The sequence below is a fragment of the Mustelus asterias genome, unplaced genomic scaffold (assembly GCF_964213995.1).
Source record: "Mustelus asterias unplaced genomic scaffold, sMusAst1.hap1.1 HAP1_SCAFFOLD_301, whole genome shotgun sequence".
In the NCBI taxonomy this organism is placed as follows: Eukaryota; Metazoa; Chordata; class Chondrichthyes; order Carcharhiniformes; family Triakidae; genus Mustelus; species Mustelus asterias.
This window is the reverse complement of record NW_027590266.1, coordinates 83,304-96,339: the sequence shown is the minus strand read 5'-3', so window position 1 is coordinate 96,339 and position 13,036 is coordinate 83,304. Positions and strand designations below refer to the sequence as shown.

The 13,036-nt window shown below is 45.1% G+C and overlaps 1 protein-coding gene and 1 pseudogene across 2 annotated transcripts in view; both read left to right on the top strand.

Moving 5' to 3' along the window:
- LOC144486231 (antiviral innate immune response effector IFIT1-like) overlaps positions 1–13,036 on the top strand; it is a 60,925-nt gene that overhangs the window by 514 nt on the left and 47,375 nt on the right. The window lies entirely within an intron of this gene.
- Positions 418–2,289, top strand: LOC144486223 (interferon-induced protein with tetratricopeptide repeats 5 pseudogene; annotated as a pseudogene). The gene is made up of 2 exons (XR_013496234.1): positions 418–437; positions 538–2,289. The product of XR_013496234.1 is annotated as an interferon-induced protein with tetratricopeptide repeats 5 pseudogene (transcript).

Sequence of the window (13,036 nt, the reverse complement as noted above, 5' to 3'; positions counted from 1 at the left end):
GAGACTACAGCCTGAACTGGAATGGAAAGGAGGGAAGGTAGTTTGGAATGTAACAGCAGAGTTGCAGCTAAAAGTGGGGAAGAGAAGGAAACGTACTTGCTGAAATGGAGACTGAGGGGGTGATTTTGAACTCGCGCTCTCCGTCTGCGGGAATGACTGCACATGCTCAGAGTCCAGAGAGCGCGATTCACGCCATTGTTTACTAGCTAAATGGTGGTCACCAATTATCGCATTTACTGCAAGAAATAAAGTACTTGCTGAAATTGAGACTGAGTGTGAGGGAGGTGAAAGCTCACATTAACTGGGGGTAAAGACAGGTGCAGTAGTTTGAACTGAAAGCAGAAAGTCACCATGAACGGGGTGAGGGGGTAAGAATGACAGCGAGGATTGAGCGAGAGAGGGGAGAAGAGCGGCAACATGAAGCAGAGGCCGCTGGAGTAGGGAATGAGTTGGGATGTCCGGGGAATGGAGTGAGGCCGCGGACACAGTGTTTAAATTAGTCTGAGATGGATGTTGATGATTTTTTTTCTCTTGCAGTGCCCAAGAGATGGATTTATTGAAAATGAAGCTCGATTGGCTTCAATGTCACTTCACGTGGGCGCCACAGAAAGAAAACATTGACTTGGACGATATGAAGCAAAGATTAGAAGATTCAATACAGCTCGATGTGTTATATCGAGCCAGGTCTTACAACCAACTCGCTTTTGTAAACTGCCTGCAAGGAAACTGTGACGAGGCGATTCAAAACTTACAGGAAGCTGAAAAGATTCTGAGGGAGAATCATGAAGATGAATTTGAAAAAAGAATCATCGTCACCTATGGAAACCGTGCCTGGGTCAATTATCACATGGGACAACTGACAGAGGCTCAGTCCTACCTCGACAAACTGGAGAGGATCTGTCAACAATTTCCTGATGCCTCTCGGTATACAGCAATGATACCTGAAGTGTACGGGGAGAAGGGTTGGGCACTGTTGAGTTCTACAGCTGAATACTATGAAGATGCAATGGAATGTTTTAAAAAGGCTCTGGAGGAAGATCCAATTAGTATTGATTGGAATGTTGGATATGCGACTGTTCTGTTTCGTCTGGAATGGTTTTCTGGTACCCCAGAGAGTCATGGGCCCAGTGAAGCAGTGAAGCAGTTGAGACGTGTGCTGGAGCTTGATCCAGATCACACTGTAGCCATGGTGCTGCTGGCTCTAAAACTACAACAGTTCAATCAGAAGGAAGAAGCACTGAAATTCATTGAGGAAGCGTTGCAGAAATCCCCTGATCTTCCATACGTGCTTCGTTATGCTGCAAAGTTTTACAGAACAAAAGGAGATGTGGAAAAAGCTGTGGAACTGTTGAAGAAAGGATTAGAAATTACCCCAAACTCTACCTTCTTACACCATCAAATAGGTCAGTGCTACAGAACCAGGTTGTATGAACTGATGAAATATCCTGACAGCAAAGGTCCTCGCAATGCTGCTCTTCAACAAAGAGCTGAACTGATCAAACTGTGCAAGTTTCATTTTCAAAAGGCTTTTGAAAACCGACCATTAACATCTGTTAAGGCACACCTGGATTTTGCAGGAATCTGTTCATTAAATGAAGAATATCGCAAAGCAAAGGAGATCTACAACCATCTACTGACACTGGAGGGTATACGTCCAGAGAATAAACAGGCAATATGTTTACAGGCTGGGTTATTTGAACTCAATCATAAGAAATCAGAATCAAATGCCATCACCCATTTTCTGGAAGGAATGAAAGTCAATTATGACTCAATAGAACAGAAAAGGTGTCGGGAAAACCTGGAGATGATAGCAGCAAGACGCCTTCGCCAGTATCCTAGAGACAGCAAGGCCCTTGGTGTTCATGGATTCCTGCACCAGCTGGATGGGGAGAGATGTGAAGCTATTAAATGCTTTGAAAAGGCTTTGGAGTTTGATCCTGACAATGAAACATATCTAAGTGCTCTTTGTGAATTACGCCTTTCCATCGAGGCTGACAATCACTCTCCCAATGAAAACTAAACACATTTTTGGAAAATGTATTGATGTCTCTGATACCGGAGCCCAGTCCGTGTATGTTAATGAGGACCCCGCCCACTTTGGGTGAGCAGTTTCACACAGTTATCACCAAGTGGGGAGATTTAAAATCACCTCCTTCTAATTCTAATGTAACCTGGATAACTGGGAGATAGATATAAACTGATGGCCAAATATAGATTAAAGTATGTTTTGTTTGGATCTCCATTTGTTTTGTGATTTTAATAGGAAAATATTCGAGCTGGTATTTTAAGCTTCAGTGAACTCTGTGTGATTTATACTCTGCTGATGGTAATGACAGTGTAATAACAATATCCAATCCAGCCTGAGGTGGGTATAATAAAACCACTCTGCCACCCTATCTCTCACTTGCTGCCTCTTCTCAGGAAAGTTGCAGATTGGGTGAAAGACTTTCCACATGTGGCAGTGGAGAAAGGGCCAACAGTCAGTGCAGCCCCTTCAGATAAAGCAACTCTTGATTCTGTTGCTCTGAGGATTTGCTGACAGACGATCAGACTCCCATCCAGAGCGTTCATTCAGATCTCAGTCTCTGTCACTGGGAGTCTCCCTGTCCTGTAACTTGTCAGCTTCGACAACTCTTCATCAAACCGTCCCAGACCCTCACTGGCCAACACAGAGCAGCTCGGACAATACCCGGGAAAGACCATTTTCTACCGACTGTCACCATCTCACTGAAGGGGAAAGCAGTAAATGGGGGAAGGCTAATGGATATAAAAATGGGTTAAATTGGATTAAAAGGGATAAAACACAATGGCTGCAGATACTGATTTTATAAACAGAGATTTCAATTGTAATTGTATATTCAGAGACTGAATGTTGAAACAACCAATAAAATTATACTGTGGCTAAGATTTTCTGTGTTGCTCATCTCATTGGATGAGAATGGGTTTGTGGTTCAGAATATGATGAGGGTAAAATCTGCAAGTTAATTCCTGTTGGTCGGGAATGTTTACAGCCAGTTTTGAACATTTTCATGAGCAACATTTCAGGGACTTCATCCTGATCAACACACAGCAACCTGGTCACAAGTTACATACTCCATTTTGAGGTTGGCACCTCTCGGTCAAGGGAAGATGTTATAAGAATTGAAAACTAAGACGATAGGGTGGCACGATGGATCAGTGATTCGCTCTGCTGCGTCTCATTGCCAGGAATCCATGTTTGATTCCAGTCTTGGGTGACTGTCTGTGTGGAGTTTGTATGTTCTCCTCAAGTCTGCGTGGGTTTCTTCTGGATGCTCCGGTGTCTTCCCACACTCCAAAGATTTGGAGGCTGGGTGGATTGGCCGTTCTAAATTGCCCCGTAATCTCTAAAAGATGTGCAGGTTAGGTGGATTGGCTTTGGAAAATGCATGGGTCTACAGGGATGGGGTGGAGGGGAGGGCCTGGGTGGGATAATTTTGCGGAGAGGTGGTGCAGACACGATGGGACGGCTTGCCGTGGTCTGCACTGTTTGGATTCCATGGTTCTAAGGATATAATGTGAAGTGAAAAATATTGATAACGTTATCGTTACAGACAACAATTTTAACAACAGAAGTCACACATGTCATAGAACATAGAACATAGAACAGTACAGCACAGAACAGGCCCTTCAGCACACGATGTTGTGCCGAGCTTTATCTGAAACCAAGATCAAGCTATCCCACTCCCTATCATCCTGGTGTGCTCCATGTGCCTATCCAATAACCGCTTAAATGTTCCTAAAGTGTCTGACTCCACTATCACTGCAGGCAGTCCATTCCACACCCCAACCACTCTCTGCGTAAAGAACCTACCTCTGATATCCTTCCTGTATCTCCCACCACGAACCCGATAGTTATGCCCCCTTGTAATAGCTCCATCCACCCGAGGAAATAGTCTTTGAACGTTCACTCTATCTATCCCCTTCATCATTTTATAAACCTCTATTAAGTCTCCCCTTAGCCTCCTCCGCTCCAGAGAGAACAGCCCTAGCTCCCGCAACCTTTCCTCATAAGACCTACCCTCCAAACCAGGCAGCATCCTGGTAAATCTCCTCTGCACTCTTTCCAGCGCTTCCACATCCTTCCTGTAGTGAGGTGACCAGAACTGTACACAATACTCCAAATATGGTCTCGCCAAGGTCCTGTACAGTTGCAGTATAACCCCACGGCTCTTAAACTCCAACCCCCTGTTAATAAAAGCTAACACACTATAGGCCTTCTTCACAGCTCTATCCACTTGAGTGGCAACCTTTAGAGATCTGTGGATATGGACCCCAAGATCTCGCTGTTCCTCCACAGTCTTCAGAACCCTACCTTTGACCCTGTAATCCACATTTAAATTAGTCCTACCAAAATGAATCACCTCACATTTATCAGGGTTAAACTCCATTTGCCATTTTTCAGCCCAGCTTTGCATCCTATCTATGTCTCTTTGCAGCCTACAACAGCCCTCCACCTCATCCACTACTCCACCAATCTTGGTGTCATCAGCAAATTTACTGATCCACCCTTCAGCCCCCTCCTCTAAGTCATTAATAAAAATCACAAAGAGCAGAGGACCAAGCACTGATCCCTGCAGCACTCCGCTAGCAACCTGCCTCCAATCCGAAAATTTTCCATCGACCAACACCCTCTGTCTTCGATCAGACAGCCAGTTACCTATCCAATCGGCCAACTTTCCCTCTATCCCACACCTCCTCACTTTCATCATAAGCCGACCATGGGGGACCTTATCAAACGCCTTACTAAAATCCATGTATATGACATCAACTGCCCTACCTTCATCAACACACTTAGTTACCTCCTCAAAAAATTCTTTCAAATTTGTGAGGCACGACTTGCCCTTCACGAATCCATGCTGACTATCCCGGATTAATCCGCATCTTTCTAAATGGTCGTAAATCCCATCTCTAAGGACCTTTTCCATCAATTTACCAACCACCGAAGTAAGACTAACCGGTCTATAATTACCAGGGTCATTTCTATTCCCTTTCTTAAACAGAGGAACAACATTCGCCATTCTCCAGTCCTCTGGCACCATCCCCGTGGACAGCGAGGACCCAAAGGTCAACGCCAAAGGCTCTGCAATCTCATCCCTTGCCTCCCAAAGAATCCTAGGATACATTTCATCAGGCCCAGGGGACTTATCGACCTTCAGTTTATTCAAAACTGCCAGGACATCCTCCCTCCGAACATCTATTTCCTCTATGTCGATGGAATTTATCTCCTAGAACCCAGACAGTGATGTTTCTCTGCCAATGAGGATGGTCCCCAATCTCCAATTGCCCCTTTGGCAATTTTTCGAAAGACAAAATGAAATTCAATTAAAGATTTAATTCCACCCAGTGAGAGATTCCCTGCTGCTGATTGGATACAGACGCTTAAAGTGTAAAATAGTTATCAATTCACAAATGGGAAATTTGTAATAAAATGGAACAAATTCTCCTTCATTTTAGTTAAAACACTAAAAGAAAATCACTGCACTCAGTATAGAACCCAAAGGAAAATGCAACAGGTGAGTTGTCAAAAACATTCTGGAGTTCTTGGGCACAGTTTTCCCAGCTCGCTGCACTGCTCGAGTTGCAGTTCAAGTTCAGGAAAAGAGTTAAACCTGCTGCAACTGCATAAGTTTGAGTTGGTACCTAACGTGCTAAATAAAGGGATTGTTGAATGAATTAAGAGTCAACTCCTGTCTTTGTTTATCACAGTAAACTGGAATGCTTGGATGGTGTTTATATTAATCGGCAAGTTGCACAGGAAACTCAACTTCACTAATTGGAAAAATGTTAAATTCAATTATGAAAGAGAGAAGAAGAGTGCATTTGGAAATCTTCAACTATTTTGTAAAGATCTGATCAAGCAGAGACAGTCTGGTTTCATGGAGGAGAAATCATGTCTGACAAATTTAGTCGTGGTCTCTGAGGAGGTATCAACCAGATTGGATAGAGGGGAACCAGCTGATGTGGTATATTTGGATTTTCATTTGATAAGGTGCCACACAAAAGGCTACTATGCAAGACAGGAGCTCATGACATTGGAGGTAATACTCTGGCATGGATAGAGCACTGACCAACTAACAGGAAGCAGTGAGTAGCGATAAGGGGGTCTTTCTCAGGTTGGAGGGCAGTAACCAGTGGAGTGCCACTGGAACTGCAGCTTTTCGCAATATATATTCATGATTTGGAGGAAGGAACAGAGTACTGTGGCCAAGTTATGGATGAGATTGTTCATTTTGGAAGAAAAAATGAGAGGGTGGGCCGTTATTTAAATGGAGAGAGACTGCAGAAAGCTGCAGCACACGGAGACTTGGAGGTCCTTCTTCATGAAACCCAGAAAGCGAGCATACAGGTGCAGGAGGAAATAGGGAAGGCAAATGGAATGCTGGCTTTTATTTCAAACGGGCTGGAGTATAAAAGTAAAGAGGTGTTGCTGCAACTGTTAAGTGCTACATTTAGAATATTATATCGAGTTTTTAAAAAATTCTTTCATGGGATGTGGGTGTCGCTGGCTCGGCCAGCTTTTATTGTCCATCCCTCTCTGTGGGGCAATTTAAATGTCAATCATATTACTTTGAGTCTGGAATCACATGTAGGCCAGACCAGGTAAGGAGGGTGGATTTCATCCCCCAAAGGACATGAGTGAGCTAGATATGTTTTTATAATAATTGACAATGGCTTCATGATCATCATTACAGACTTTTAATTCCAGATTTTTATTCAATTCAAATTTAACCATCAAACATGATGGGATTTGAACCTGAGTCCTCAGAGGATTACCCGGGGTTGGTGGATTACTAGTTCAGTGACAATACCACTGCACCACTGTCTTCCCTTTGGTTTTCTTGTTTAAGGAAAGACATATTATCATTGCAGGTAGTACAGAGGAGGTTTACTAGAATGATCCTGGCTATGGAGAGTCCGGATGTGGAGATGCTGGCGTTGGACTGGGGTGTTGTTGAAGGGAGATTTAAAGAATAGGTTTAGAGGAAACAATATCCTTGGTTTATGTGCCTTTATAACAATTTATATTCAAAGGTACCTCTATAGCAATTTATATCAGTAGGAATAAATAGTATATAATAAATATGTATGAATTTATCATTATACGATTACAAAGGGCATGCATGAAAACTCCGCATGTGAATAGGAGCTCAGGATAGTAAAACGAAACAAGATGGATGCGAGCTTTTAGCCACATTCCTGAACACCATTAGCTGGCTTGAGCATAAGCTTGTGTACAATAGACCACAGTTACTGGTGACTGGTACCAGTCTATGGTCTGAGGCCTCGGATGAAAACTAGACACAGAGGATTAGGGAGGACAGTCAAGGGAGATGATAAGGAGGCCCACTGGACAAGGAGTATTGTACACTCAAGGACTCCAGATGGGAGAAAGAAAGATAATATTGACTGAGGTACCATGAGTTGTGTCCATGAGACCACGAGCTGATCATTCACAAGGCCACCTTCCAAGAGTTGTGGAAATACAACTCTTCACTCACCTGAAGAAGTGGCAACGCTCCGAAAGCTCGTGCGACCAAATAAACCTGTTGGACTTTAACCTGGTGTTGTGAGACTTCTTGCTATGGAGAGTCCGCCATCTGAGGAAAGATAAAACAGGTTGGGTCCATACTCCTTGGAGTTCAGAAGAATGAGAAGTGATGTGTTTGAAACATTTAAGTTTCTTCAGGGCTTTAGACAGTATGAATGTTGGGAGGATCTTTCCACTCATAATATATTGTAGGATCAGAGAGCATAGTTGCGGAATAAGTTGTATTCATTTCAGACAGATTTCAGGGAGAATTTCATCTCTCTGACTGATGTATCTTTGGAATTCTTTACCCAGAAAACTGTGGAGGCCGAATCCTCGAATATTTTCAAGGCTGAGATCGATAGGTTTTTAATCAGTAGGGGAATTAAAGGTTACGGAGATAAGACAGGAAAGAGAACTTCGCAAGTGTTAGATCAGACATGATCTTATTAACTGGCAGAGCAGACTTGAAGGCTTAATGGGCTACTCCTGAGCCTCTTTCTTATGGTCTTGGTTAAGAAGGGGAAAATGGAGTACATGAGAAAGCTTATGGGGAACATATGACTGGAAAAGATTCTACAGGTGTGTGAAGAGAAAAAGATTGGTGAAGGTCCTTTACAGTCAAAAACAAGGGGAATTATAATGGGGAAAAAAGAAATGGCTGACCAACTATATACGTATTGGATCTGTCTTCACAAAGGAGGACACAAAGAAGATGGCAGCAATGTTTCGGGAACAAAAGCTTTAGTGAGTCAAAGACTCCAACGACTGTGCAATTCCTTATTAATTCATCTCTGAAAATCTTATAGTCACAATGTTCTGCTAGCCTGTACAGGCAATTTATGAATGAATCCATGCATTCACTCTATTTTTCTTTCCTCTTTTTAGATTTTGCATGTTCAAAGTTTAATATTTTTCAATACTTAAGTATGAAACATATGACCAGGGGACTTCACCATAAGAGCCTGAAGTCCCATCGACTCTCTTTCTTACCATTGTACTATCTGCAATAGTTCCTATTGTGTAGTGTAAAGTACTGACCTGATGCTTTTGTTCCTTCTTGTGCAAACCTGAAGCTGTTCTGTGTCTGTCCATCTTTCAGTGGCTGTACCACTTTCAAGGCTGTTGAGAGCCTTGAGCACTTCGGAACAATTCTGGGTGTGGTAATGTAGACTCTATGCTCATCCTAAACTCTGGATCTGTTGCTGCTTGAATAGTTTGGTTTATAGATTGTTATCTATGCTTGCTTCTATCCAGGCTATATCTCAGCCGTATCTGCCACACCACAATGCTCTGAATTCTTAGATGAGTCTTCAATCAATTTTCTTCTCATCTGTTCTCCAAGGATCTATAGGTCAGTCAGGTCTGCAGACTTTACTTGGAGTTTTTCTTAGTATTTTACTCATTGCCCACTGCCACCATGTCTTGTATTGTGTTCAGTATCCAGATGGGAGTTTTTAGGATTTGCCTGTTCCCCTGAGAAAGCTACTTAACACCAGTTGGTAAAAACATTTTTATTTATTTACACGTCTCTGCACAGCTTAATAACTCCACACGAGGTTCTTCTTCTGTTTCCCCCTGGATCACAGTTACCCAATCATGTGACACTGTTAAAGATTCAAGTTCATTTATTAGCATCACAATTCGGTTTACATTAACACTGCAATGAAGTTACTGTGAAAATCCCCGAGTCGCCACATTCCAGTGCCTGTTCAGGTTGAGGGAGAATTTATACACCTAATCAGCATTTCGGACTGTGGGAGGAAAACGGCGGACCCAGAGGAAACCCACGCAGATATGAGGAGAATGTGCAGACTCTGCACAGACAGCAATGACATCAGAATCAGGTGTTTCTGGTAACTCTTTACTTTACAGGTTTGGCAATGAGTGGGGGTTTGAAGTCCGTGAGATTAATGGCATATCTGGAAGTCATTGGCAAATAACTCCGGAGCTATTGATGAGAAAGCTAATCGCTGAGTCGCAGCAGAGAATGTGCAATGCGATATATAAACTTTCCAAATACACCGAGCATGATTGAGGAGGGAATGGGGCAGACCATGTCAACTCTGAGAGACATCGGGCCCAATCTTACAGGCCACCCACACCATACTCTTGCAGCCGCGAGGTCGCAGAATTTGGCGCCCAACCAAATCTCCGTTCGCTGCAGTGGAATGGGAAAATCCCACCAGCATCAACGGTGATAATATTCCGGCCATGATGTCACTGGGCATTGCGAAGCTGTTGTTCTGATCCACATCAAAATGCTCTCCATTGAAGCAAATAAAACACGTGTGTTCAAAAGGCAATGGCCATTAGGGTCCTTGGTAAGTCGCTCCGGCACAGTTGTTCATTTCTTTTTGGCTCCTTTGGCACTGTTCAGGAAAAGTATCGAACCATTGACTCATACAGCAGAAGCAATGAACCGAATGTGCAGGAATTCAGCACCCATTCAAGCCACACAGAAAATGATCAGAATATGGATAACTGACAACAGTTCCTTTTGTATCACAGATCGCCCAAGGGCACCCATGTGGATACCAAAAATGGTATTGGCAAAGTGGGAGACAAAATCCTACTGCCAATCAAAAGGCAGAAGCATAAATCATTGATTGCTGGTCATCAGATGCCAGGCCCACGCAGGACAGCCAGATTCGAGTCCAACAATATGCTTCTTATTGAAGATACAGGGAACCCGACAGGGAAACGCATCAAGGTGCCTGTCCCCACCAGCCTGAGCATTTGCCTGATGGACCTGCTGAGTTACAATGGCAATGGTCAACTCTGACAGTGCTTTATGGAGCATAACAACTGTCTCATGCAGGTCAAGCATGGCTTCCATTGTAGACACGGACATTCCAGGAGTTAAAATCGGTTCAATTACATCAGCTGTACATCAGTATATAAAAATCGCTTCGGTCATGCAAAAAAACAGAACGAGGCAGGTGATGATGGAGGAGGCAGGGTTGTAAACAAAATAAACTTTGAGCTGTAATCATTTATCCATCACTATTATCTGGCTGATGTTTGTAATTGTCTCCATGGAGATCAGTATCAAACAAGTTCAGCATCAGACTTGCATGATGTGGTGAACCATCGTTGCTTCCCACTGGATAGTACTGAGCCAGGGTCTGGCCAGTACTACAAGTATGTACATATGTTGCTGTTGGGTTAGGGATGGGTTGTTCTACTTGTTGCTGTTGGGGTTAGGGTGGGGTTGTTCCACCTTTGTATTGTAGTATTGTGGTACATCCCAGTCGGGCTCTGCCTCCTGGGAGAGGTATAAAAGTCCCTGCTCTGGCTGGGACCCCTCAGTCTGGGATCGTGTATATAATTGGTAGTTGCTTTGTTACAACAAATAAAAGCCTTTATTTCCTGAGCATCAAGCCTCATGTATGATAACGCGCCTCAATTTTATTTGCTGTAAATAAACTCTCGTCGAAGAAGAAAAAAGAGAGTATGGAGCAGATACTGAAGCCGGAACGCCTTACACTAGATCCACGTGCGGTGGGCGCCTCTAACACCTTCGACCACTGGCTGAAGTGTTTCGAAGACTACCTGGCAGCCTCCGCAGCGGTCACCACAGGTGATGACAGACTCCGGGTCCTCCATGCGAGGGTAAGCGACACTGTCTACCTCGTGATCCGTGCGGCCACTGATTACACAAAGGCCCTCGAGCTTCTGAAGAAGCGTTATATCAAACCGCCCAACGAAATACACGTTCGTTACCTCTTAGCCACTCGACGACGGCAGTCTGGCGAAACGATGGAGGAATACGTGAACGAGCTCCTACAGCTAGCCAGGGGCTGTAACTGCAAAGCTGTGTCGGCTGAGCAGAGTATGAACGACCTCGCCCGAGATGCGTTTGTGGCGGGAGTCGGATCGTCGTACATTCGACTCAAACTACTGGAGAAAGGTAACCTTGACCTTACCCAGGCAATAGAGCTAGCGGAGATGCTGGAGACGGCCTCCAAAAGCCTAGTATTGTATCCTGAAGACCACGTGGAGACAACGTGGCAGGAGCAGTCGCCAATCGCTCCTCGTCCCTCGGGTTCGAAATGCTGCGTAATGGCGTGCTCACACTCAGGCCAGACGATGGCAGCAGCTCCGGGCGACCCGCGGTGTTACTTCTGTTGGGGAGCGAAGCATACTCAGCAACGGTGTCCCGCTAAAGCTGTGTTGTGCTCCGCCTGCGGTAAGAAGGGGCACTATTCGAAAGTGTGCCGATCTAAATCTAGGAACAGCAGTGCGCCCTGCGATTCCTCAGAGCCCGGTTCTTCGTCGTCGAAATCGTCGAGGGTTTCGTCCACGTGCAAGGCCAGGACGACGCCATTACAGTCGACGGAGTCAGAGATGTGTGACCACCAGGGGTCGCTGAGTTTGGCGCCATCACCAACGTGCGACCTATGGGAGTGGCCATGTTGGTCGGCACCGACCGCGAACGACCAGCAGGGGTCATCCTCGTCAATTTCAGCTGCCTGCAGTGGCGCTCATGAACCAACGGTGGCATCGATCATCCTGGACCAGGCCAAGCCTCATAGACTTGACAAATCTATGATGAACATCCAGTTAAATGACCACTTGATTTATTGTCTGTTTGACAGCGGGAGCACTGAGAGCTTTATCCACCCAGACGCTGTGAAGCAGTGTGGACTCCGGATTCAACCTGTCAAACAGACAATTTCTATGGCATTGAGGTCCCGGTCTGTCACCGTGCTAGGGAGTTGCGTGGTAACTTTAACGGTGCAAGGCACAGTTTACGAGCGTTTCAAGCTCCTAGTGTTGCCGCACCTTTGCGCGCCAATACTTCTCGGACTTAACTTCATGGTCCACTTGAGGAGTGTAACCGTACAGTACGGTGGGCTACTCCCTTCACTTTCAGTGGGAGAACTGCAGCCTCCAAATTGCCTGTAGCCTCTCGACGCTGAAGATCACCACACCCTCCCTGTTCCAGAATCTTGTGCCAGGCTGCAAGCCCATTGCGACTAAGAGTAGGTGTTACAGCGCTGAGGATCGGATCTTCATTCGATCTGAGGTTCAGCGGCTCCTCAAAGAAAGGATCATACAACCCAGCGCTAGTCCGTGGAAAGCGCAGGTCGTGGTAGTCAAGAGTGGGAACAAACCCCGGATGGTCATTGACTATAGTCAGACCATTAATCGATACACGCAGCTGGATGCGTATCCCCTCCCACGCATATCTGACATGGTCAATCAGATTGCGCAGTACCGGGTGTTCTCCACCATAGACCTCAAGTCTGCCTACCACCAACTCCCCATTCGCCCAGAGGACCGACAATACACGGCTTTTGAGGCGGATGGTCGCCTTGTATCACTTTCACAGGGTTCCCTTTGGTGTCACCAATGGGGTCTCGGTCTTCCAGCGTGCTATGGACCGAATGGTGGACCAGAACAGGCTGCGGGCTACCTTCCCGTACCTGGATAATGTCGTCATCTGCGGCCATGACCAGCAGGACCAAGACACGAATCTCC